Source organism: Pteropus medius, unplaced genomic scaffold (assembly GCF_902729225.1).
Source record: "Pteropus medius unplaced genomic scaffold, Ma_sr-lr_union100, whole genome shotgun sequence".
Classification (NCBI taxonomy): domain Eukaryota; kingdom Metazoa; phylum Chordata; class Mammalia; order Chiroptera; family Pteropodidae; genus Pteropus; species Pteropus medius.
In genome coordinates, this window is record NW_024354499.1 from 2,832,380 (window position 1) to 2,855,263 (window position 22,884).

Consider the following 22,884-nt stretch of genomic DNA (forward strand, 5'->3'; position numbering starts at 1 on the left):
TCCCTTAACCTTTGGGAGATGCCCACACACAGAACATCCCAGAACCACTCAGGAACCTCAAAACTGCTATGCTATTGGTACACCAATTGAGCTAAACCAGCTGGGGCAGGTACCTCCTCCCAGAACCTCAGAAATCGTGGCTAATTATTGACAAGTATAGGTATTGGGGTGGGAACACCCTCATTATTACCCATTAGCATCTCCTGAGTGTGTTCTAAAGCAGGCACACGGTACTTAACCCAAGAGGAGGCAAATCAGGGCAGTAAACAGGAAGGACTGAGGCAGTCCCCACCCGCCACACCCCCTCACTGAGATTTCGGGGCTCTGAACTCTGCCAGCCCGAAGTGGCCCCAGCTCCCCTTTGCCATTTCTTCTCCCCAGGGCAGGGCCCATTAGGACCCCTGAGAACTAAAGCCCTTGGCGAGCAGTGGGTATGCAACCGGAAACCACGTGTCTCCTCCTCTGTACTGTTTCTGGGGCCTGATGACTTCTGGGAGCACATCACACTGGGGAGGAGCCTGAAGCCTTCAAGTCCTAAGGGTGGAGGGCAGAATCCCATGATAAAGGGTGGGCTAAGAGGGGATCTGAAGGTTCTCAGATAGTTTTGAGCAGAGCCGAGAGACACCTTATAGATCTGGGTGCCCTGGTGAGGCTCAGACTGAAAAGAGTCAGGAAAGGTGCAGACCAGCCCCACAGCACACAGGCCAGCTGCGGCAGCTCCTCTTCAGGCTGCAAGCTCCTGACACTCCCAAGGTCAAGGTCACCCTGGCAGCTGGATGGGGAGGGAGCAAAGGGGGATTCAATGACTTTTCAAGGCAGCAAAAGAAGATTGAGGGGACAGGAGGCGCAATTTCTCCAACGAGGGTCGGCTTCATGAGCCTTTGACCTGCGAAGTCACAAGGGGCTCTCACTCAGAAAGGCCCGAGCTTGGTTTGATGCTCTGCTGTTGCCGTCTTGAAATTCCCAATAATTTTGAATAAGGGGCCCCACACTTTCATTTTGCACAAGGCTCTGTAAATTATGTAGCTGTTTTTTTTCTCCAACCAATCTGATGGGGACTTCCCTTCACACACACACACATACACACACACAACACAAACATATACACATAGACACACACTCTCCTTACCACACACAACTCATATATAGGTTCTGCAAAAACACACTGTACATACATCATGCACATGTAAAATACACACTATACACACAGTCACACTACAGTTCTCAGGTCAAAACAGCTAAGAAATTCTGTAAGTGGCATATAGAATTCAGCTCCCACCTTTCGTTTCATGTATTTATGTGCACACACATTTACGTTGAGTATTAAAATCATATTTATTGGATGCACCTGCTGTTTATTAGCCACTAGGCACACTTGCTGGCTCAGAAAACTAGGTAGGTCTCTATCACCGTGGCTTACAAGCTAATGAAAACAGGATACAGCTGTTTAACCACACAGTTTTGAAAGAGTTTAAGACCAACGTGTATGTGCAGGCCCACCACTTGAAGCAGCCCATCACAGCCACGCTGCTGTGAAAGTGGGTCATACTACCTTCTGTCCCCTGTCCACACTGTGGGGCCAAGGACATGATTCTCTTCATTCTTCCCTCCTCTGAGTACTTGCTGCCACGAGCAAGGTCCTGTTTACCTGCTCACCTCCAGCCCCAGTCCACCCTGCGGCCCTGGTCTCAGAGCTGGTGTGAGTGTGTGGCTGCGTGGGGTTGATGGCACAACTCCAAGGAGCAGGGGCCACAGCTGCTTCCAGCATTCTGCTTCAGTGGGATATGGCATCAGGACCTCAAGCTGAAAAAAGGGGCAAAGAGGTGAATTGTACACAAAAACCTAGTTAGGGAGGAAGATCAGAGTCCTAGGGAGTCTGGGTGGGCTCTGAGCAAAGCGTGTGGGGAACCTAAGGCGGCAGCAGTTTCCTTTTTCCCAAACCACAAGCCCTCAGATGACCAACGGCACAGTTCCCAAACAGAAACAACCCAGCAGTCACGTCAGTCACAGCCAAAGACACTTGGGCAGGACAGCTTTGCCTTGACTGGTCCCCCTTCTCGGTCTGTCGCAGCCCTCGCTGAACAGGTTCGTGTTGCCACTGAGGGACAGGGCACTCCTGCCGGCAGGGCCATTCCTCGGTTCTCCACTGTTCCAGAATCTCTTCCTCCCGTTTGGGTCACCCTTCACCCTTCCTTATCACCCAGTTCAGAACTCTTCCACCTGGAAGCCATCCAGTTCAACCCACCAGCTGGACCCCCTCCGTCAGCAGGCAGCGATGCCTGGTGCCAAATGAGGCCCTAGAGGATCCGGGGGGTGTTTAGGGAACAGTGATCCCGGGCTCCAAAGCCATTACCAGCTGTCCAGGCCCAGGGTCAGGGCCAGGGCCAATAAAGACTTGGTCAGAGCAAGTTGCTGACTAACTCTCGAGCAGTCCAATATGTCAAGACCAGTTCTTTCTCTGTTTTTATCTTTCAATCAAATCTGAAGGTTACTTAAGGTGTTCTGAAGGCCTCCCTACTCCCCTCCTCACAGCCTGGCCCTGCAAATTGGATTCCCACCTTCTTCCCAATTCCTGATGCCCCCACCCTAGACCAAGTTCTCATCCCTTTCTACTCGGGTTTCGGCCACCCTTCCTCCAGGCCACAGAGGCCTAGGTGCTCTGTGTGGCTAGAGGGACTGGCTCTAAGGGAAGACCCTATGCAGATCCCCCTCCTCCTCTCCCATCTCACGGTCCCCTCCACTTAACTGAGGTTGAGAGTGCAACTTGTAAGACAATTCAAACAGCTGTGGCACCATTAGCCCACTTCTGACAAACACTTCTGAAATTTATGAAATGTCCAGGCAATCAAAATATACAGACTCCAAATACAAGTGGGCTTCTAATGACACCAGGGAACTTGGCTCAGAGCTAGACACATGGAAGACTTTTGTTCAACTTAAAATTCCTCAAAGGCAGCTTTGAACTGGTCCTGAAATAGTTTTAATTGCTGTTAATGATAACTGGTATTGTGAGCGATGCAAACATATAAACTAGCCTCAGCACAGGGAACTGTTTCTTTTGAATCTATTGCCAGCTTAGCTTTATTCCTAACTTATAAAAGATGGGGGACAAAATGGGGGCACCTTCCCTCTGGCATGTCAAAGTGGTCTCTCTCCACGTTACCATCCAGAAGGAGGGGGATGCAGGAAGGGGCAGAAGAGAGAACAGCTGAGCCCTACTATGTGTGCACATATCCAAATTATTGGTAGCAGCAGTAACAAACATTTATTGAGCAGCCACTGTGTGCCAGAAACCATGCTAGTGACCATAAATTAGTGTAAGTCACTCCGAAAGCCTGCAGCATAGATAGAGATGGGCAATGCCAAATAAGTGGGTTGATTCAATTCCATACATATTTCTTAAGGCCAGCTCTGCCTCACATTGAGTGATGAGTCAGCCCTGAGCCCTCCCCTCACAGAGCGCTCAGGTGAGTTGGGGAGTCAGACTCAGACGCAGGGAAATGAATGTGAGATTTGGGCAAGACTGTGGCCCAAAGGAGCATGGGGCAACTTGTCCCACCGGAAGTCAGTCAATATTGCCCAAGAGAAACAAAAATGAAAAAAAAAAAATGTTAAAGGGGAAACCTGCATTAGCACTGAAACCAAGAAAAGAGGACACCCACAAACCACACACTGGGACCGACTGCTGCTTGCAGAGCAGACTCTCTGTGGAGGGATTTAGGGGTGGAGGTCATGGAACGGCTTGTGTGAACACACCAGACAGGAGGGCTCTGCGGGATGGGGTTAGTCTCTGGATAAAACAGTCCAATTAAAAATATGTATATAAGCATAGAAAAAAAGCCGAAAGGAAATATACCAAAACAATGATGGTACTTATTTTTCGGTGGTGAAAATCATGAATGATCTCGATTTTCTTCTATATACACTCTGAGAATATATTCTCTAATCAGAAAAACATTTAAAAGTAAATTGTTCTTGTAATTTTCTTTAAGCTTAAAGTTATTTCCAAATAAAAAAGTTTTTAACTGCAGGTATACGAGAAATCTCTGTATCTTCAGCTCAATTTTGCCATGAACCTAAAACTGCTCTAAAAAGTGAATCCCATTTAAAAATTTTTAAAGTTTTCAAAAAAGGTACTTAAAGGGGGATGTCATCAAATAACATCGACGATGTTAAATGATAGGTATACGAGGAACATTTATTTGAGTTTCCCACAACTTTTGAGTCTGTAAATTTACCATAGTAGATAGTAAAATAATAAGACCCTCCCCAACCTGGCCTGCCCAGTTCTAGGCCTGCTGCCCAAGCAGTCAGCTTATCACCCACTCTTGGGCACCAGAACTGCTGGTCATCTTGAACGGGCAGTCTCAGCCACGTCTCAATGTCCCTGCTCAGTGTCCATTCCCATGCTCCATCACAGAGATTCTCAGCTAAGTGACCTGCAGCACTAGGCTGCACACTGGGTCCAGCTCCAGGTAAGCGCACAAGCCTCCGCCTCCACCCCCAACCACCCATGGAAGTGGTACCAGCCTTGCCCCTGCTCCCAGCGCTCCAGAGGTACGCCCCCTCCCACCTGGGCTCCCACTCAGCTTCTCATTGCAGGTCTCCCTGTCCTCAACTCTCTTTTTCTTTATGGGTTCCCCTCTCTCATCTGAGTCAGCATGCACTAGCCTCTCACAGCTTAGAAAATAAACCCCTCTCACAGTCCCGTATCCCCCTTGGTCAATGACTACTTCTCTTCTTCCTTCCCAATCAATTTCCAGAAGGGCTGGTCTGCACTCATAGGGCCATAGCAGGCAGATGCCGCACTGTGGAGCATGAGGGGGCTGAAGGCCAGACTGCAACCCTCTCGCCAGGCCAGTGTGCTATGATGAGGGGCTGATCTGCCTGGAGGAAGAGGCGCCCCTTTCTAACTCACACAAAGGTTCCATATGGTCTAAGTGCCGCCCAGCTTCTTCTCTGCCTCAGTGTGTCATCTCCACTCACTCCCAAAGGCGCTGGCTCCTGCCCTACTACCCTCCAATGCAACCTTGCCAAGGGCATCGGTGGCTTCCCAACGGCCACATCCGATGGCCCCTTTAGGAATTTGATTCTCTGAAGCGTTTTCATTGCTGCTGTTACTCATAGGTCTTTTCAGCCCAGTTGGCTCCTGTGATCCAAGTTTCTGGATCTTGTGCCTCAAAGACCACTCCACTCAGTCTTTTGTGGGCTTCCTTCAACAGCCCTTTCTCATTCTGCACTCTCTGCAGTCTGTCTCCCTGGCCTAACCTCACTCCTCTCCTCTAGCTGCCCACTGCCATGTCCAACTACAAGTGTCACTTTCAGCACCGAATGCATTATCTTCTCCCTAGACCCACTCTGCCTCCTGTGCTCTTTATCTGGGCAAAAGGCACCACCACCTAGCCAGTTCCCTAGTCAGCACCACAGGAGTCACCCTCGCCAACTGCCTCTTCTTCCTGCTTCAATCTATGATTGATGGGTGGCCACCTTCTGTTGGCTCCTCCTCCTGCCTTCCCTCTCTGCCCGCACTGCCCTAGTTCAGGCCCAACGATTGCAACAGTCTTCCTGCAGGTCTCCCTGCCTCCTGTCCCCTCCCCATTAATCCAGTCTCCTCAGGGCTGCCGGAATCCTGAGATGTAAGTCTACTCATGCCATTCTTCTGCTTAACATTCCTCCGTGGCTCCTCATCTCAAAATAAAATCCTGACTCTCGAGATGGCACGTGAAGTCCCCCTCCTTAGTTCACGCTCCACCTATGCTAAATAGCTCATAGTTCCCCAAACATGACCGGCTTTTCTTGTGTCTTTTCACAAGCCACTCACTTGGCCAGGCAAGCCTTCCCCACACTCCAGTTCCAATGGCGAACCCCAACTCTTCCCTCAGAAGTCAGCTAAGGTGTTACCACCTCCAGGAAGTCTCCTTTGATTTCTCCAGCAAATTAAGGGGCTCCCTCCTATAAGCTGTCATCACAGGGACTGCAATCTTCATGCCACCTGAAAAATCCCTGAGGCCAGGTCCAGATCCACTCTGGGTTGGAGCACCGACACAATCGAGGCGTGACAGCCGTGGTCTTTCTAGCTCTTCACTCGTGTCGTTCCCTCTGCTCATCCATAACCTGGACATCCTCCAAGCTCTTTTCCTGGGAAGCAGTGCCTGCTCTTCCTGAGCAATCGCTCTCTCCTCAATGGCTTTGAATGTCAGGCCTGGTAGTGCTGTCTTTATGTGGTAGACCAGTGACATCTGAATTTTTTTTTACTGTGATCATGATAGGAAAGACTTTTTTTTAATTATACTCCAGTATACACATGCATTATAACATTAAACGTATATACTTATCTATAAATAAATAAAAGTATATATATTAATATATTATATAATACATATTTATATATTTAATATATGTCATGTTTAATATCATTATATATTTAAATATATAAGTGTATATTTATTTATATACATAGCTGAAACAAAATGTATTTACTACATGCAACATACTCTGATATTTTCTACTTCATTTCTTTTTCTTCTTTTAATGCTGGTAATGATACAGTAAATTAAGCTCCCAAATCACAAACTGGTCCCCACCTACCATTTGAAGCCTCTGCTATAGCCCGTGGGGATCACCAAGGGCTTCCAGCAGGGGAGCAATGTGATTAGAAGGGTGAGTTGGGACAGTGCTTCTCAAATGTTCTAAGGTGAAGCACCAATTTTGTAAATTTCCAATCTGTTATGTATTTTACTTTTTAAAAGTACAATAAGAATGAATTATTAGAAAAAAAAATGGCAGATTTTTAAAAATGCAAGCCCTGACTCATATTATTAGCTTCCATAGACACTGTGGAGTGGTGGCAGGAACATATTAGGAGGTGGACACCAAATCGGAGCCAGAGGCATGAGGCAGCTTTGCCAGTCCTTTTGATGCCCTCAAGTCTTCGACATGTGGCCACACGTGCCCTGCCAATCTCTGTCTTGGAGCAATTCCAATATGCACAGTCTGAGAAGCTTTGCTAAGAGGGAAGGGGCTGCTCTGCAGGCTCCTACCTTGTGTCTGCAGAGCCTGGCTGCCTGAGTTTGCATCCTGACTCAGCTGTGGCCAAAGATAGAGGACTTAACATCTCCAAGCCTCAGTTTCCTCCTAGGATTGTCCCGGGAGAGTAATAAAGCAAATCCTTACCTCGTAGCCGGGCCCAGAGCCAGGACCTGGTTGACCCCACCTTCCGGCTCTCACAGTTATGATTCTGCTTGTTTTCTCCTGTCTTTCCGATTCAGCCTTGTTCTCGCAGGTCGCTTCTCTTTGCTCCTCACCCACCCCAGCTCCTTGCTTCTTCTCTGCCTCTCACTCTCAGAATATGGCTGGCATCCTATGTGGCAGAGAAAATAGTGCATACGTAAGTATACTAAAATTTTATTGACATGCAGGATGTTTAGCAATTTACAAATAATAATAAAATATACAGTACTCTTTATTGTAAATTGCATGGAGCAAATTGAGTCTTACAAATGCTTTCACTGATTTTTACCAACCTGCCGAATCCATAACCAACCTATAATTAAAATTGACAAATGAGTGTAGTTCCTACGTGAAAGCTGGTTGATGTTTTTGTTTGTGCCACTAGTAAGAAAAAGTGAAACAAAGATGATACAATGTTGGAATTTCACTCATTTATATCATTTGCCAATGATATAAGCAGCTTCTTTACCCAACCAGATAATAGTTTTTGAACACTGGAAGAACTTATACTCAATTTTTCCACGCCATTCACAATGTAATGGCTGCAGGCACAAATACATTTAAGTTTAATGTGCATTATTAACTTTTTCTCTATAACTCTTAAGTCTAGGCAGTCAACAAAACAATAAATCAAGCTCCAATTTGTGGGGTTTGCCAACTTCCATGATGTAAATATTCCCACTATGGCCAATTTCAATCTATCAATATGATATCACTGAATTCAGAGGTGGGAAAAGCACACTAACATATTATATAGTATTTCCACAGACATAACATGTAAACAATCTTAAAAACAGAAACGATACAATATTATAACATTCTTAGGAAGTGGTGAGTTTTGAATATGTATCTTTGTCTAATTATAATTTTATATAATTTAATTTTTTAAATAATAGCTAGGCTTAACTACTGCCTCACGAAATTCCTGAAAATTTAACAATCAGCTCTCAAGAGCTAGTGTGATCTGAGCACACCTGGATCCAACCCCCTCCCTCTAGTTCTGCCTTGAATGGGGCCCTCAAAAGGCTCTTCAAACCTGATGGCCCTTTCCAATGTACACTTTTCAGGGCTTATCTTATAAACAAAACTGAACTCATTTTCCTGCTCTCAAACTTGTCCCTCTCCATCTGCTGTCTTGATGAAGGGCTTGACCATCCACCTGGGACTCCTAGTGAGACCACAGCGTCACCATCCTGCAACCTTCACATCCCATCTGGCCCCAGGTCATTGCCATCTAAACCCCTCTCAATTCTGCCCCTGCTCTCTGTCCCCTGGCCTGCTCAAGATCACACCCCCATCACCTGCTCCCCAAGTCTCCCCATGGCCTGGCACTGCCTGCCATCCTGATGGCATCTAAAGCACTCATTATGTCCTGCCCTGTTGTATACTTGGCAAAGTCAGTCTTCCCAGAGCCCAATAGTCGCTGTCCCTTGTCCCATTTCTCCTGAGCCATCTCTGGCATGTCTTACACACTCAACCTCTGCTCCAGCTGCAGAACTAGCTACAGTTTCCCTAATACACCCCAGTCTCCCAAACCTCCATGCCTTGCACGTGCCAGTCACTGTCCATTCAAATTCTTGCTTCACAAATTCTTAGTCATTCTTTTGGACTCACCTCAAATATTAGCACTCTAGTGAACACACCCAACCCAAGCAGAATTCATTTATTTGTTCATTCGCACATTACTTCATTACTAATATTTGTTTAGTGCTATGTGCCAGAGTCCGTGCTAGGTACTGGGGGAAACAGAACTAGGGCAATCAGTCCCCTGGTAGACAGAGCTTTGTGAGGATGCTAGGGAAGAGCGGCAGGGGGATACCCTTACTTAGGTGCCTGGCGATGGTAGCCTTTGATCTGAGGTTTGATGGATGGGTAGGAGTTAGCCAAGAAAGGAAATGGGGAGAGTGCTCCAGGCAGAGGGAGGAAGGCTCAAAAGCCCCGAGGCATGATCCTGCAGGAGGTGTCAGGTGATTCATCAGGCTAGCCCTTGAGGGTCAAGAGGAAGGCAAGACCAGATCCAGAGTGTTTTAATTGGCACATGGAGAAAGCTTGATAGATGGTGATGCTAATAGTGGTAAAGACAATGGGAGCAACAGAAGTCTTCCTGGTCCCGAATTACAGGCCTTTTGGAAAGCTCAATTTGAGAACTATAATAGAGAGACAGAGTGAGAGTCGAGACTCTGGGTTGAGAGATCAGCAGTGCAGTTAAGAAATGCTGAAGGCCACGTTCAGTGGCTGTGCTGAGGAAAGGGGCAGACAGATCAGGAGGGAGCATAGGTGGAGAACTGGTAGCACCTGGTGACCACCTGGAAGGGAGGGCTGCAGGGGCTGTCTTGTTTCTGGCCTGGGTGACTCGCAGGATGATGGTGGCACTCTCTGGAGTGACTATGAGTTCATCCTGGGATTTGCTGGGTTTGAGGTACACACAGTAGAGCCAATGGAGAAGTGGCTGGGTCCTCCCACCCCTGCCACGCTCAATCACCAATCACCAGTTGGCTGCTGGGATCTGAACTTCAGGAAAATTTTCTGATCGAAAGATGGAATTTGGTAGTCATCAGCAAGTCAGCATTTGGGAATTATCTCCCGCATCCATGGAGGGAGAGAGCCGACTGAGAGGCGGTGAGTATCCTACACAAACCCTGTAGAACACTGTCATTAAAGGGGCCAGCACGGATGAGGAGGGTGAGAGGCAGTGAGAGAGGAAGGAGGCAGAGAGCAGAATGGAGTCCCAGAAGACAGGAGAGGAGAGTGGTTCAGGGAGGAGAGGGCGCTTAGTACAGATCAAGTGTGGCGAACATTGAGAAGTACCAGATTTTAGCATTTTGGGGTTCATTGGTGGCCCTGGTGACACTGGGTGAAAGAAGAGTGGCTGGTGAAATGCAGGGCAGCAAAGGGAAGGAGAAGGTCGGGAAGCTGAGATGATGGCTACCAGGGCTGCAGGTCCCGAGGGAGACAAACAAGGGGGCGGATCCACAGCCCAGCTGAAAGGATTAGCCTTGGGCTGGCAGCAGAACTGCCTTTCATGATGTGCAAGAAGGCACAAGGGTGGAACCAAGGTAGGTGAATATTCAGATGAACTAGCCAGGAAGGCGGGTGTCAGTCAAATTCTCTGGGAAGCAGATGCCTAATGGAGTTAGAAGTGTAAGAGATTTAGTGGGGGTAACTCCTGTGAAAGAGAGAAGGAGGGAGCAGGAGGAGGCAGAGAAGGCCTTCAAACAGAGCGCAGGCAGAGCCTCAGACTTGGGGAGAAGTGGCTGGGTCCTCCCACCCCTGCCACGCTCAATCACCAATCACCGCTGGCTGCAGCTGGGGCGTGTGAGCTTCTCCCCAAACCCTCAATTTCCCTCTGGCAGGAAGAACTGAGCAGAGAAATGGGATTTGGGTTGTTTGTCCCAAGTATGGTGGAGAGGTTATAGGGTAGAGGACAACAGGGAAGGTTTAGAACAATTCTAGGGATAGAGGAGAGGCAAACACTGGCTGTTTGGTTGCGACTGGAGGCCTGGAGTTCGTAGGAGCTCCAATCACCTCACTGGGGAGATGAGGGCAGCGGGAGGTTGACCTGACCCAGAGCTGGGTGCCCCAGCCTGGTCAGGAGCAGTGGGATGATAGAGGAGAGAGAGGTTGGTAGGTTTGGGGAAGATGTGTCTGATGTGAGGGAAAGGGTCTGGGCCTTCAGGAGAGGGAGGACAGGTGAAAAGGGAAGGGCGCAGGGGAATCCTATGAGGTTGAGGGTAGGGATGGTGAGAATTGTAGATGAAAACTCTGGAAGGGAAAAGGCTGCTATTAGAGAGTGGAGATTCAGGAATTGTTTTAGAGCAGAAGTAGAACAGTTCTGGGTAATGACAACATTGGTGGCTGAGGAGGGCATGGAGCCATCAAGCCAAAGCCTGGCTGTTCCCAGGATATGGGGATATGGGCTGATGGCATGTTTATATTCCTGTCATATCCCCTGTCAGCTAGCTGTCCTACATCCCTGTGTCTGACGGTGCCCAGAACTCTTGGGGGCAGGGCTGGTCCTTGGGCACAGAGCAGGCCCTGGTCACATGCCTTGTAGCTCCCCCATCCTTTAGAAAATGGGTAAATGTGGAAAGCACCCAAAATTACTTGAGGAAAAGATTGTTTATAACGAAAAGACAACCAACCAAATAGGAGAAGATATTTACCTATGATACATCTGATAAGGGGTTAATATCCAAAATTTATAAAGAACTCATACAACTCAACAACAACAACAAAAACAATCCAATTAAAAAATGGGCAGAAGACCTGAATAGGTACTTCTCCAAAGAGGAAATACAGATGGTCAATAGACATATGAAAAGATGCTCAAGGTCATTAATCATCAGAGAAATGCAAATTAAAACCACAATGAGAAATTACTTCATACCTGTCAGAATGGTTATCATCAGTAAATCAAAAAACAAGTGTTGGCGAGAATGCAGAGAAAAGAGAACCTTCATGCACTGTTGTTGGGATTGCAAAATAGTACAGCCACTATGGAAAACAGTCTGGAGTTTCCTCAAAAAAAATGAAAATATGAACCAGCAACTGCACTTTTGGGTATTTATCCAAAGAAAACCAAAACACTAATTTGTAAAGATCTATGCACCCCTATGTTCATGGCAGCGCTATTCACAATAACCAAGATATGGAAGCGACCTAAATGCCCATTGACAGACAATTGGATAAAGAAGTTATAGTTCGTATATACAATGGAATATTACTCAATTATAAAAAAAAAAAAAAGAAAAGAAATCCTATCATTTGCAACAACACGGATGGGCCTAGAGGTTATTATGCTGAGTAAAATAAGTCAGGGAAAGATAAATACCATATGATTTCATTTGTATGTGGAATCTAAGGAACAAAAGGAGCAAGCTAAATGAAAACAGACTCACAGATACAGAAGACAATCTAGTAACTGCCAGAGGGAAAGCAGGTTGGGGTGCTGGGTGAAAAAGGTGAAGAAATGAAGAAGTACAAATTAGTAGTTACAAAATAGTCATGGGGACATAGAGTACAGGACAGGGAATAAAGTTAATAGTATAGTAATGGTTATGTGTAGAGCCAGACGGGTGATAGACTAATCAGGGGATCACTTCATAAACTATATAAATATCTAACCAATGTACTGTACAACTGAAACTAATTTAAAAAAAAAATTTAAGATTGTTTACAACAGGTACATTTGAATTTGCCAAGAAACTTTTCCTACCAACTTCACACACTTAGAGACAGAGGCCAAGTCCATGGTGTTCTCCCTGATTCCACGTTTTCATTGGTAAAATGCAGGCCTTGCTGAGTGACAAAGGGAAAAGGAGTGGATCGTGAAGGAGAGACGAGCCAGAATGCCTCTCACTGTGCCAGTCACTAAGTAGGTGCCCAAAAACTATTTATAGAATGAAGGGTTGGCTGAATGTAAAGGCCCGGCCTGGCCAAGTTTAATGCCTATTTAATGTCCATCCACCCTTTCCCCATAGTTGATGAAGTTGATGAATTTGCTTTCTGGCTGAGCGAAAAGCAAATTTACATGGCCTTGGGACCACAGGCATATGTTGAAGACTACACACCTCAGGGCACAAAGGGAAATACCTGTCCTTACTCAAAATTGACGGGAAATTGCTAAATGGGCCAAAAGAAGAACCAGCGTGCTTGCTGCTCTGTGTTCTCTCCCCTACACCCTGGCTGTTGCTTCATGGAGGGTCAAAACAAGCAAGATAAAATCTGTCCGACTCATAGTTCCAAAGAAACAGGAGTTAGAAGTGTGACCCAACTGCAGCATTGCCCCTCCCTGCCCTATTTCTTCCCACTGGGTGGCTTGGGGAGGCCCCAACCCAGGATGGGTGACCTCTGTGGCCTGTGCCCCTTTTGCACTAATGTCTCCAGACTTCCATTTTGAGACCATATTCTGATCTCTCGTGAGATCCAAATCTGGTTTCATTTCTGGATGGTGAGCTCAGTTGTTTTCCTCTTCTCTGACAAAAAGTTGGGTGTAAATAAGGAAGGAGTGGAAACCCATGGTCCCCCAGCCCCTGCTCTCAGTCACTAGCTTCTCAGAGGACTTATGGTGGCGGCTTTCCTTGGAAGCCAGGTCCAATCCCACAGTGCCTCACTCACTCCAATCCGATCTTGGTGAGGCAGCAATGTGGACAGGCAGCCTTCACTCCACACCTAACCACAGGGGGCCACCCCAGGTCAACTCCAGAGCCCTGAGTTTGAGTGGAAGCCTTCAGGCAGGCCATGGGACCCCAAGGGGACTGAGTCTCTCCTATGTAGGAGAGATATCACAAAGACACACTTCTGGATATAAAACACATCCTTCCTGGAACCTGACAGAGGGCCCTTGCCCAGAGGTGACTTTATTTATTAATTTATTTTTAAATTTTTGTAAGAGTTTACTTGAGCCAAAACTGATGACAGATGCCTGGGAGCAAGATCTCAAATGCTCCAAACTAGAGATGATTTTAGATCATTATTTGTTGAATGCTGTACAGAATTATTTGAGTGAATGAATGAATGACAATGACACTGAGTCAGGAGCCTTCAAAACCTGTACACTTCTGGGTCAAGAAAGCCTTTTTCTAGCCTTTTTCCTTTCACCCAGGGACTCCATGGTCAACCAGGGTGGACCCCCTTCTCCCTCCAGGTTCAGAGTATCCCAGTCATGGTATGATGTCTCCTCTCCACATGGGCACCAGTCACCTCCTCCCCATGCTTCATCCCCACTCTCCTCTGTCTCTGTCATTGTGCCCCGTGCTAAGAACATGGGGAGAGCCCTAACCCAGATCAACCTGTGTAAAACTGAGGATAGAAAGTGCTAGAAAGCCCCCCCGCCACACACACATACACAGATGCAGCACAAACTGGGCAAAAATGTAAAAATTCAATTTCACCTAATCATATATTTTTAATTACGGGATTTTCCAGTGTCTCAAAAGAAAATTACAACTCGCAGACAAACATATATAAGTAAACAACATAAAGACACTGGCAGCAAGCCCATTGCTGGTGGGAAATCACCAGTGAGGGGAACCCTGCTCCCCCTCTAAGAGTTCTGTAATTGTTTCAGCGGTGTCATTCCTGCTCCTCCGAACATACTGTAAGTTGTGTAAGATGCTGTCGAAAGAGCACAGAGCTGAAAGGCAGGAACCTCAAGTTCTAAACCCACAATGGCCCCCAAGTTGCTGTGTGACCTTGAGCGAACTCCTTAGCATCTCTGGGCTGTCCTGTTTCCAACGACAAAATGAAGGATGGCCTTTAGAACTTCTGTCTTAGATTTCTACAGTACTCACAGGGCCTGGCCCAGTACTGCCTGGGAAATGTCTGATAAGTACAATTGGAAAGAAATGGCCCAACATGATTTTTTCTTTTTCCAACATGATTTTTAAATCAATACAACTCCAAACCTGGATTTAGTTAAGATTTGGATAAGTAAGGTACCATTTCTCAAAAAGTTCATCAGGAAAGTTGGATAGACTGCATCTTTAGGAGGCCACAAGGTCTTGGAATTTTCTTTTGCCACAATCAATTTTGAGCCCCTGGGGTGAAGGAGAGAGAAGTGGAACATAGAAGTAGGAGTAACTCTGCCGGGGTGGTGGAGGGACTGGTGTGACAGAATCACTGAGAGGGGGAAGCTTGTTGGCATCACTCTGAGCTGAACCATCCCAGGCTGTCTTGGATCCATCTCCAGGTGATAAGCCCCTGCTGTGGGTCCTAGCCCTTGGGTGGTACGTGATGGCAGTGGCATGTGTCTGCTCAGAGACTGGATGAAAACCAGACATCGCTTCCAAGTCAGGAAGCAGGCTGAGGTGCTTTTGGACCGTCTTTGCATGAACACAACTGGCCACGTGCCTGTCTTAGCCAATGGAGAAAGGAGGACAGCTCTCTGCATGGGGGACATATGGGCAGGATCCTGGGCCTTATACCCAGGCAGTCACCCAAAAACTCTGAGAAATGCTTGTTCTCACCCGCCAAGAGAATTTCGTCCCCACAGAGTTCTTATGCTCCTCCCAGCAATCTCTCTCCATCTCTTCAGGACTCAGGGGCACAAGAACCTGGGAGTCTTTTCCCAAATTGATTCTGAGGATGGTCACATTCTCATCCCAGAACATTTGCCTTCCAATTCCCTGTGATCCTCTGAGGGGACACAACCAGGTGGGCTGGAAAGCTCAGCTTCAGAGTCAGACCAGCTTCACCCCTCACCTACCATGGCTGTGAAAAAGCTACCTGGCCTGTCTTTCCTCTTCACCAGATGAAGACAATAGGATCAACCCAACAAGCAGTTGTGCGGATTAAAGGAGATAATGCACAGACAGCGCTTCACTCAGTCCAGACCAGAGCTCGCTCGTCTTTACCAAGATGATTACACAGAGCTACAAAAACACTCTCATGGATTAAGCCAACTATAAGCCTCATTAAAAATCTGTCTTCCTGTCAGGTCACATGACTGGAAAAGGCCAGGAACTGCAAAATAACATAAAATCTTAAAGTGGCCAACTCTAGGACTAGAAGGGTCTAGGGCTGCTTTCGGGGTTATGGAACCCAACCCCTCATTGCACAACTGAGGAAACAGGCTCAGAGACAATGGCTGATGTTTCTGAGGCCACCCTGCAGGTCTGTGACAGTATTTGGACAAGAGGACACATCTTCCAATTTTTCTGTGTGGCCAGATTATTTTCTCAGATATCAATTTGTGTTTAGATGGTTGCATTTTTCCCTTCCTTCCCATTCCAGGAAGGTCTTGGCTCTGTCCTCTTTGAGTTCTAGGACCAGACAGAAGCTTTTCCCTCCTTTATGTCTATTTTCCTGAGCCTGAGCTCCTTACAGACTCTGAGGGGAGTGTCTTGAAGGCTCCCTGGGAGGGAGGAAATGAGAGGAGAGGGGAGAGAGGAACCAGGGATCAGGAAAAAGGACTGAGACCCGGTTCTGCACCTCCAGGGACGAGCAGGCCTTAGAGGCAGGGAGGCAAGGCCCTGGGGGCAGAGTCTGAACCTCACAGGGCACTGGGGCCCATAAGAGTGGACAGCCCACAGAAGTGCCCCTTTCCTGAGCGGCACCATAAGCCTCCTGGATTCTGGGGTGACCCTTCCATAATGACCATGATGGAATTTTCTCCCTGTCAGGAAAGATTAGAGCTCAGGGTTGGAACTGAGTTGATCTCAGGAGCATTTCTTGCCCTCCTGGAATGTTAGATTGTGATTCATACTGTCCACATAAAGCACTTTTTAGTCCCTTTCGTGACATCATTCAGTATGACCATACCATCCATTTGTACGATGATTTATAAAGTGTCTTCACAATCGTCCATTTGGTCTCTGAGATCCTGCCTGTTAACCAGATGAAAATACTACAACTCAGAAAATGGACCAACTTGTTCAAGTTCACATAGGCAGTAAGAAAACTAGGATGAAACCCCAGGTCTCCAGACTCCTAGACGGTGCTCTTCTGTACTACTTTTATATAGAGCTGGCCTCCCGCTCTCTCAAAGAACACACCTCACTGTCACCCAGGTTCCACAGCCAGGGCAGGCCTCTGAGGGAGCATCTGGGCAGGCCCACTGTCCCTGAGAGGCCCTGCCTTGGTGACTGCAGGTTGCAGTAACAGCTTTCTAGATGCTCGCTTGACACTGATTATATGTCAGCTTGAATGGAAGCTAAAGGTTTAGACATCAACAAAACCTTTATAGATAACTGAGAAATCAAAAACAAAAAGTACAACTTCCCACCAAACAGATAAAAAAAATCAGTAAACCTACTAGCAATTATGAAATGCCCACAAATTACCTTATTGTTGTTGCTGTTAAGTCTATTAGGTTGTCCAAGTCTTTTTTCCCCTAGAGTATTGGAGGGGGGAATATAAATTGATAAGTTGATACTTTTCTACACACACACCCCCCAAAAGCCTTAAAAGTATTCACGCCCTAAATACAACATGGTGTCTTGGACTGGATCCTGGAATGGAAAAAAGGACATTAGTAAGAAAACTGTTGCAAGCCAAATAAAGCCTGGCATTTAGTCAATAGAAGCATACCAATGTTAATTTATTAGTTTTTACAAATATACTCTGGTTAGGTAAGATATTAATGTTAGAGAAAGCTAGATAAAGGGTACATGGGAACTCTCTGTACTATCAAAGCAACTTTTCTATAAATCTAAAATTATTTCAAAACCAAAGAGTGTTCACACTCTTTTACCCAGATTTTACTTCTAAGAATTTACCTCAAAACTTATCAGAGATGTAGGTGGACATTTATGTACAAGGATATTGAACCAAGAAAATGCAGAAATTATCGACATGTCCAAGAATAGCAGATTGATTAAATAAGTTATAATGCATCCAATGATGATAGAATGTGGTCAGAAAAAAATCATCTATCTTATAATGATATTTATTGACATGGAAAATGCTTACAAAAGAAGGTAAAGTGAAATAATCAGGACATAAAACTATATATATTTTAAGTGCAATACAATTTTTAAAATGATGCACATAAGCAAGACAAGAAAGAAATACACCAATACATTAGAGGCAGTTATTAATGGGTCATATAATTAAAATGAATTTTATTTTCTTCTGAATCCATTTATGTACATTTTATACAAGGAACATAAGTTATGTTTATAATCAGGGGGAAAAAGTTATCAAAAATCCCCAAATCATGGCAGTTCCTCAAAAATTTAAACACAGAATTACCATATGACCCAGCAATTCCACTACTAGTTATATACACAAGAGAAGTGAAAACATATCCACACACAAAAAAACTGTATATGAATGTTCAGAGCAATATTATTTATAATGGCCAAAAAGTGGAAATAATCCACATGTCCATCAGGGTAAATAAAATGTGATTTATTCATACAATAGAATATTATTCAGCAATAAACAAGAATGAAGTGCTGATATATGCTTCAACATGGATGAACCTTGAAACCATTGTTAAGTGAAAGATGCCAGAATGAAAAGACCAGTTATTGTATGATTCTATTCGTATAAAATGTCTATTGTAAGTAAATATATACATAGATACAGAAAGTAGATTACTGATTGCCAGGGACTGGGGGGTAGACAATGACTGCTAATATGATAGGTGATAAAATGTTCTGGAATTCGACAGTGATGATGGTTGTATAACCTTATGAATATACTAAAATGTACACTTTAAAGGGTGAATTTTGTGGTTTGTGGATTTATTCTCTCAAAAAACAAAAAAGAAAAAAAAGAAAGAGAAAGCAAAAAATTCCCCTACCCAAATGCCACATTTCACTGTTTCTCATAATTCTTTTTAGAAAAAAATGTTTTCCTTACTTTTAAATGATGCTCAGGCTAATAGAACCCAGCTTCCCCATCCTTCCTCCACTTCCCCCTGCAGCCAGGCATCTGTAAACAGAGCAGGTGGCTGTTTATGTGGTGGATGGAACCCTGAGAAGGTGATTGTGACAGCAAATCTCCTGTCAATCAGTTCCTTCCTTCCTCACCAGTAGGTTTGTTCATTTGTTCTTTCTTTCCTCCCTCCCTCCCTTCCTTCCTCCCTCCCTCCCTCCCTCTCTCCCACACTATACTGTCCAGGGGGCCCCACAACAAAGAGCTAATCTTAAGAGTTGCTCTTTAAAATAGACACTGTCCCATTAAATCTCCTCTATAAAATACAAGTTTTCTGTATTTTAAATTTTATTTATTTATTTTTAGGCAAGGCAACCCTTGGTTGACTGCAAAGATTGCAAGGATCTTGTCAACTTACAACAGCTTATTTTTAAATTTTTTACACCTACAGTACCTGGTCTTCCTAGGTGGTCTCCCATCCAAGTACTAACCAGGCCCAACTCTGCTTAGCTTCTGAGATCAGCCGGGATCAGGCACGTTCAGGGTGGCACGGCCGTAGACCTGTATTTTAAATTTTAAATTTACCACCTGTGTGGGAATTAATTGATCGGAGCCTTCTAACATACAGCTAGCTGAAAAGGAAGGAGACACAGAAGAGATAAGCTCTAGTAAGGACAAAGGGAGAGGAAAGGTACCTCCCAGAAGGGACAAAGCTTGGTGGAATAGAAGGGCACTGGCGCCAGGAATCTTCAGCATAAAGACTAATATGCTGACTTACTAGTCCTGAGAAGGTGCCTGCTTCTCACTTTTATTGGGCCTGATGCTGGTCACTATGAAATCTTTGGCCTCTACATTGTGGCCCCCTCAGAACTAGAAGCCTTGGAGATATCCTGAGTGGATGACATTGCTGCAATAGAATATGGGGAACAGAAAAGAGGAGAGAGGAGAGCAGAAGGGACTGGCAAAGCCAACAGGTATGTCCCTCTCCTAGGTCCTTCCCTCCCACAGCCCCGTGAAGGGCTCAGTACTTAAGGATGCTTGGCAATCCTCAGTACATGCATTTTCAGTTTGTCTCAGTTGAGCCTCTTGTTTTACTGGAAATCCAAGGTCAACTAGTAGCTGGCCTTCCTAAGAACATACAGTAAGTCCTCACTAACATCGTCAATAGGTTCTGCAACTTTAACAGAACGACGTATACTAAAATCAATTTTATCACAAGCTAATTGATTTAAACTAAAGTTCCTATGGCATTTTGTCAATGTTAGAATGAAATGTTGTTTAAGGACCCGCTGTACTTCCTGCAGGACTGGGCCAAGAGTAAAATGAAAAGAAGAGTCCATCTGTCTCTGATTTACTTTGTAAAAGCAAAAGTCAAAAGAAGCAAATGAAATTTAAAAACTTGCCTGAGTTCCTTTTCTGTAGAACTTTATAAAGAGCAGGTGAGTACTTGGGCCTGGGAATAATGAGGGGGCTGGAGAGGCAGCAGGAGGCCCTGGAGCAGAGCAGCCCTTTGAGTAAAGATGTGCCCTCTGCTCAGGGCCCTGCTGGGCTCGGCTGGGCAGGGCCGGGCAGACAGATACTGAAATCAAAATTGGTGGAGGAATTTAAAGAATAAAGGAGGGTTGGGGAGACACTAGTTAACACAGTTCTGAACATGAGCGCTCACCTGGAAGGCCTAAATGAGCACCGGGTAGGGGTGAGAGGTGAGGGTAGAGGGGGTGGAGGGGTGTGTGTAGTGGTCGAGAATTCTGCTGGTCAGAATTCTCCCTTCTTCTGGATACAGCACATCACTTTTCTGAGGAAGAACTCCGTCTCCCTAAATTCCCAGTGGAACTGTCAGGATCCGAACCAGCCCATGAAACTGTCTGGAGATCACGCAAGGAGGCTAGCATTACTTCTGCCCAAAGGCAGCCTTCCTGTTCCTGAAACCCCAGGCCCAACTTTCCTGGCCTTCCTGAGGTCTCAGAGTCAACCCTTTCTTTCTTAAGTCTGTGGGCAAGGATTCTTCTAACAAATGACCTTTATTTGGCTTATGTTAGCTACAGCCAAACTGATAAACTATGCAAAACATGATGCCATGGTACTAATGATTCCCATTATTTAATGGGTGTCCACCATGTGCCAAGAACAGTGTGGGAGTCCATCGCACACATAATCTAATTCTCATGCCACAAATGCAGAAACTAGGACTACTCAGAGATTAACACCATGTCTAGAGTTCTGCAATTAAAGAAGAAAGGGGATTCAGGTCTGGTGTGATCTAACTCTCAAGACTAGGGTCTCAGTCTCTCTCTCTGTCTCTCTCTCTGTCTCTCTGTCTCTCCTTCTGTCTTCTCTCTCTGTCTCTCTCTCTCTCTCTCTCTCTCTCTCTCTCTCTCTCTTTCTTCTTTTTCCTTTCCTTCTCTCTTTCTTTTGGATATGAAACTTGGGGCAGAGAGCTGATTAATCAAACTCTTCAATTCCTGGCACTTTATCACCATTGGTCCATGCAAAGGCCCTCTCTTATTTCATTACTCAAATTCTTCCCACACACTGCACCACCTTGCCACTGCCCAGGATCATGGCTCACATGTGATAGGGTCTGGCCTCTCACTAACAGGCATTCCAGTTATTTGGGAGACTCAAGCTTTGGGCTTCTTTGTTTCCTCAAGGATCAAAATCCAGTTTGACCTGGTAAACTTTTCCAGGTGATTCTCTAGCACTCCCATCAATTGGCCAACTTATCAGCTCTGTTACCGGCTCAGCTCTGAGCTGGGCTGAAATGTGGAATTGGTAAGGAAGGGAAAGACCCAGTCTCCACCTTCAAGAAGTTTAAAATTCATACGTCCACCCACTCAACAAATACTTATGGAACACTGACTTCAGGTGCCAGGTCCAGAGATGAAAAAATGAATGCAACAGTTGGTTGCAGTCCTCTGAGAGCTAAAGCATAGTGGGGGAAAAGACAATTAAGCAATTAGACCCATGTCACAAGGCTATGGTAGGGGAGGTGCAAGAAAGCCGGGTGGACACAGAACCCAGGCCTGGGCGTGGCTCAGATAGTAACATTAATCCAGGAGTCATGAAGAAATATAAATCTATACATACAATTGTTTCTGCTCATCTACCTCAGCATTGTACAGTAACTATGGTGGGATTTTCATCAAATTTGGAAGGGAAGTGTGGGACAGTTAGACTCAAAATGCAATCTTAATGGCATGCAGTAAATTAAACATGGGGAGCCCAGGGGAACACCTCAGAGATATAAGCAGTCATCCTAGACTAGACCTGTGGAGATGGAGATTGGGATGAGGGGCGGCCTGTCTGACTGTTGAGTGGGACACAGAGGTCCCCATATGCAGATGCTCTCACTGGAGAAAACAAACAGGGTGTCTCATATGAATCCCAATCAAAAGATCCAACACAGAAGGCTCTGCCCTGCAGGCGGCAGTCCTAGCTGGCCTGCTTCTCACACATGGGTAACTCAACATGTAGCCAGGATAAATGACACTTGGGGCAGTTTAGCTGGTGACTGATCCTCCAGAGCAGCCCGGCTGCCCAGCAGGCGAGAAGGCAGCAGCAGGCAAACTTCCGCACCCCAGACAGAAACTAGTGTGCCCAAGATGGAATTTGCTCAATGAGGGCTTCACCCTGGGGCAGGTGAAGACCTCCCAGATTAGCAAGTCCTTATGGCAACAGCTAAAATTTCTTTAACTCAGGCCTGTATGTCCCTAGCCTGGCTGTACTGAGGGAGGGAGCCACACTTGGAAGTGGAATGACAGTTTACCAGACTTCGTCCCACTTCCCACTCAGGGCCTGGGGACTATTTGACCATTTGGCCCCGATCATGAGGGACATGAAGGACATCAGAACTCCCTTCTGGGGACCGCACTGCTGGTCTCACACTGACTGGAACACACTGTTTGGGGCCCTGGCTGTTTGTGCCTCTGGAAACCAGGAGCATGGGAAGGGACTGTGAGGTCACTCAGTGGGGAAGACTCCTGTCCTGCTTGCTCCCTACTGGAGCTGAAGAGGGGTCCATGTCAGTGCAGTGCACACACATTTCATAACACCATTCTTCCTACCCCTGCTGGCCCGCAGATGGCACAGGGCTGGGAGGGAGAGTTAGAATGATGGGGAAAGCCCTGCAGACGTTGTGGGCCTACCTTGGGCCTTGAGAGGTGAGCTCCCTTGAGTTAGGAAGAAAGAGACAAGAGCAGAAATGGTGTTCCAGGATAGGGGAATAGCCTGAACAAAGGTGCAGAGGTGAGAACTGGGTATCTGGTCATAAGTCCAGCCTAAGCGAGAAGGCACCAGAAAAAGGAGTCTTAAAGAATAAAAGATACCCCTCCT

At 46.0% G+C, this 22,884-nt stretch overlaps 1 long non-coding RNA gene and 1 pseudogene across 5 annotated transcripts in view; both read right to left on the reverse strand.

The window, feature by feature from the left end:
- Nucleotides 1–1,316: 1,316 nt before the first annotated feature.
- Nucleotides 1,317–22,884, reverse strand: part of LOC120594578 (uncharacterized) — a 120,702-nt gene continuing 99,134 nt past the window's right edge. For 3 of the 5 annotated variants that reach the window (XR_005650628.1, XR_005650630.1, XR_005650619.1), the window contains 2 exons: nucleotides 7,174–7,360; nucleotides 4,181–6,254 (listed from right to left, as the gene is read on the reverse strand). This is a non-coding gene — a long non-coding RNA (uncharacterized LOC120594578). Of the gene's footprint in view, nucleotides 1,804–4,180; nucleotides 6,255–7,173; nucleotides 7,361–22,884 lie in introns of those variants that run through there. The other 2 variants (XR_005650624.1, XR_005650625.1) reach the window with 2 other exon arrangements.
- LOC120594732 (uncharacterized) lies at nucleotides 18,995–19,113 on the reverse strand (annotated as a pseudogene).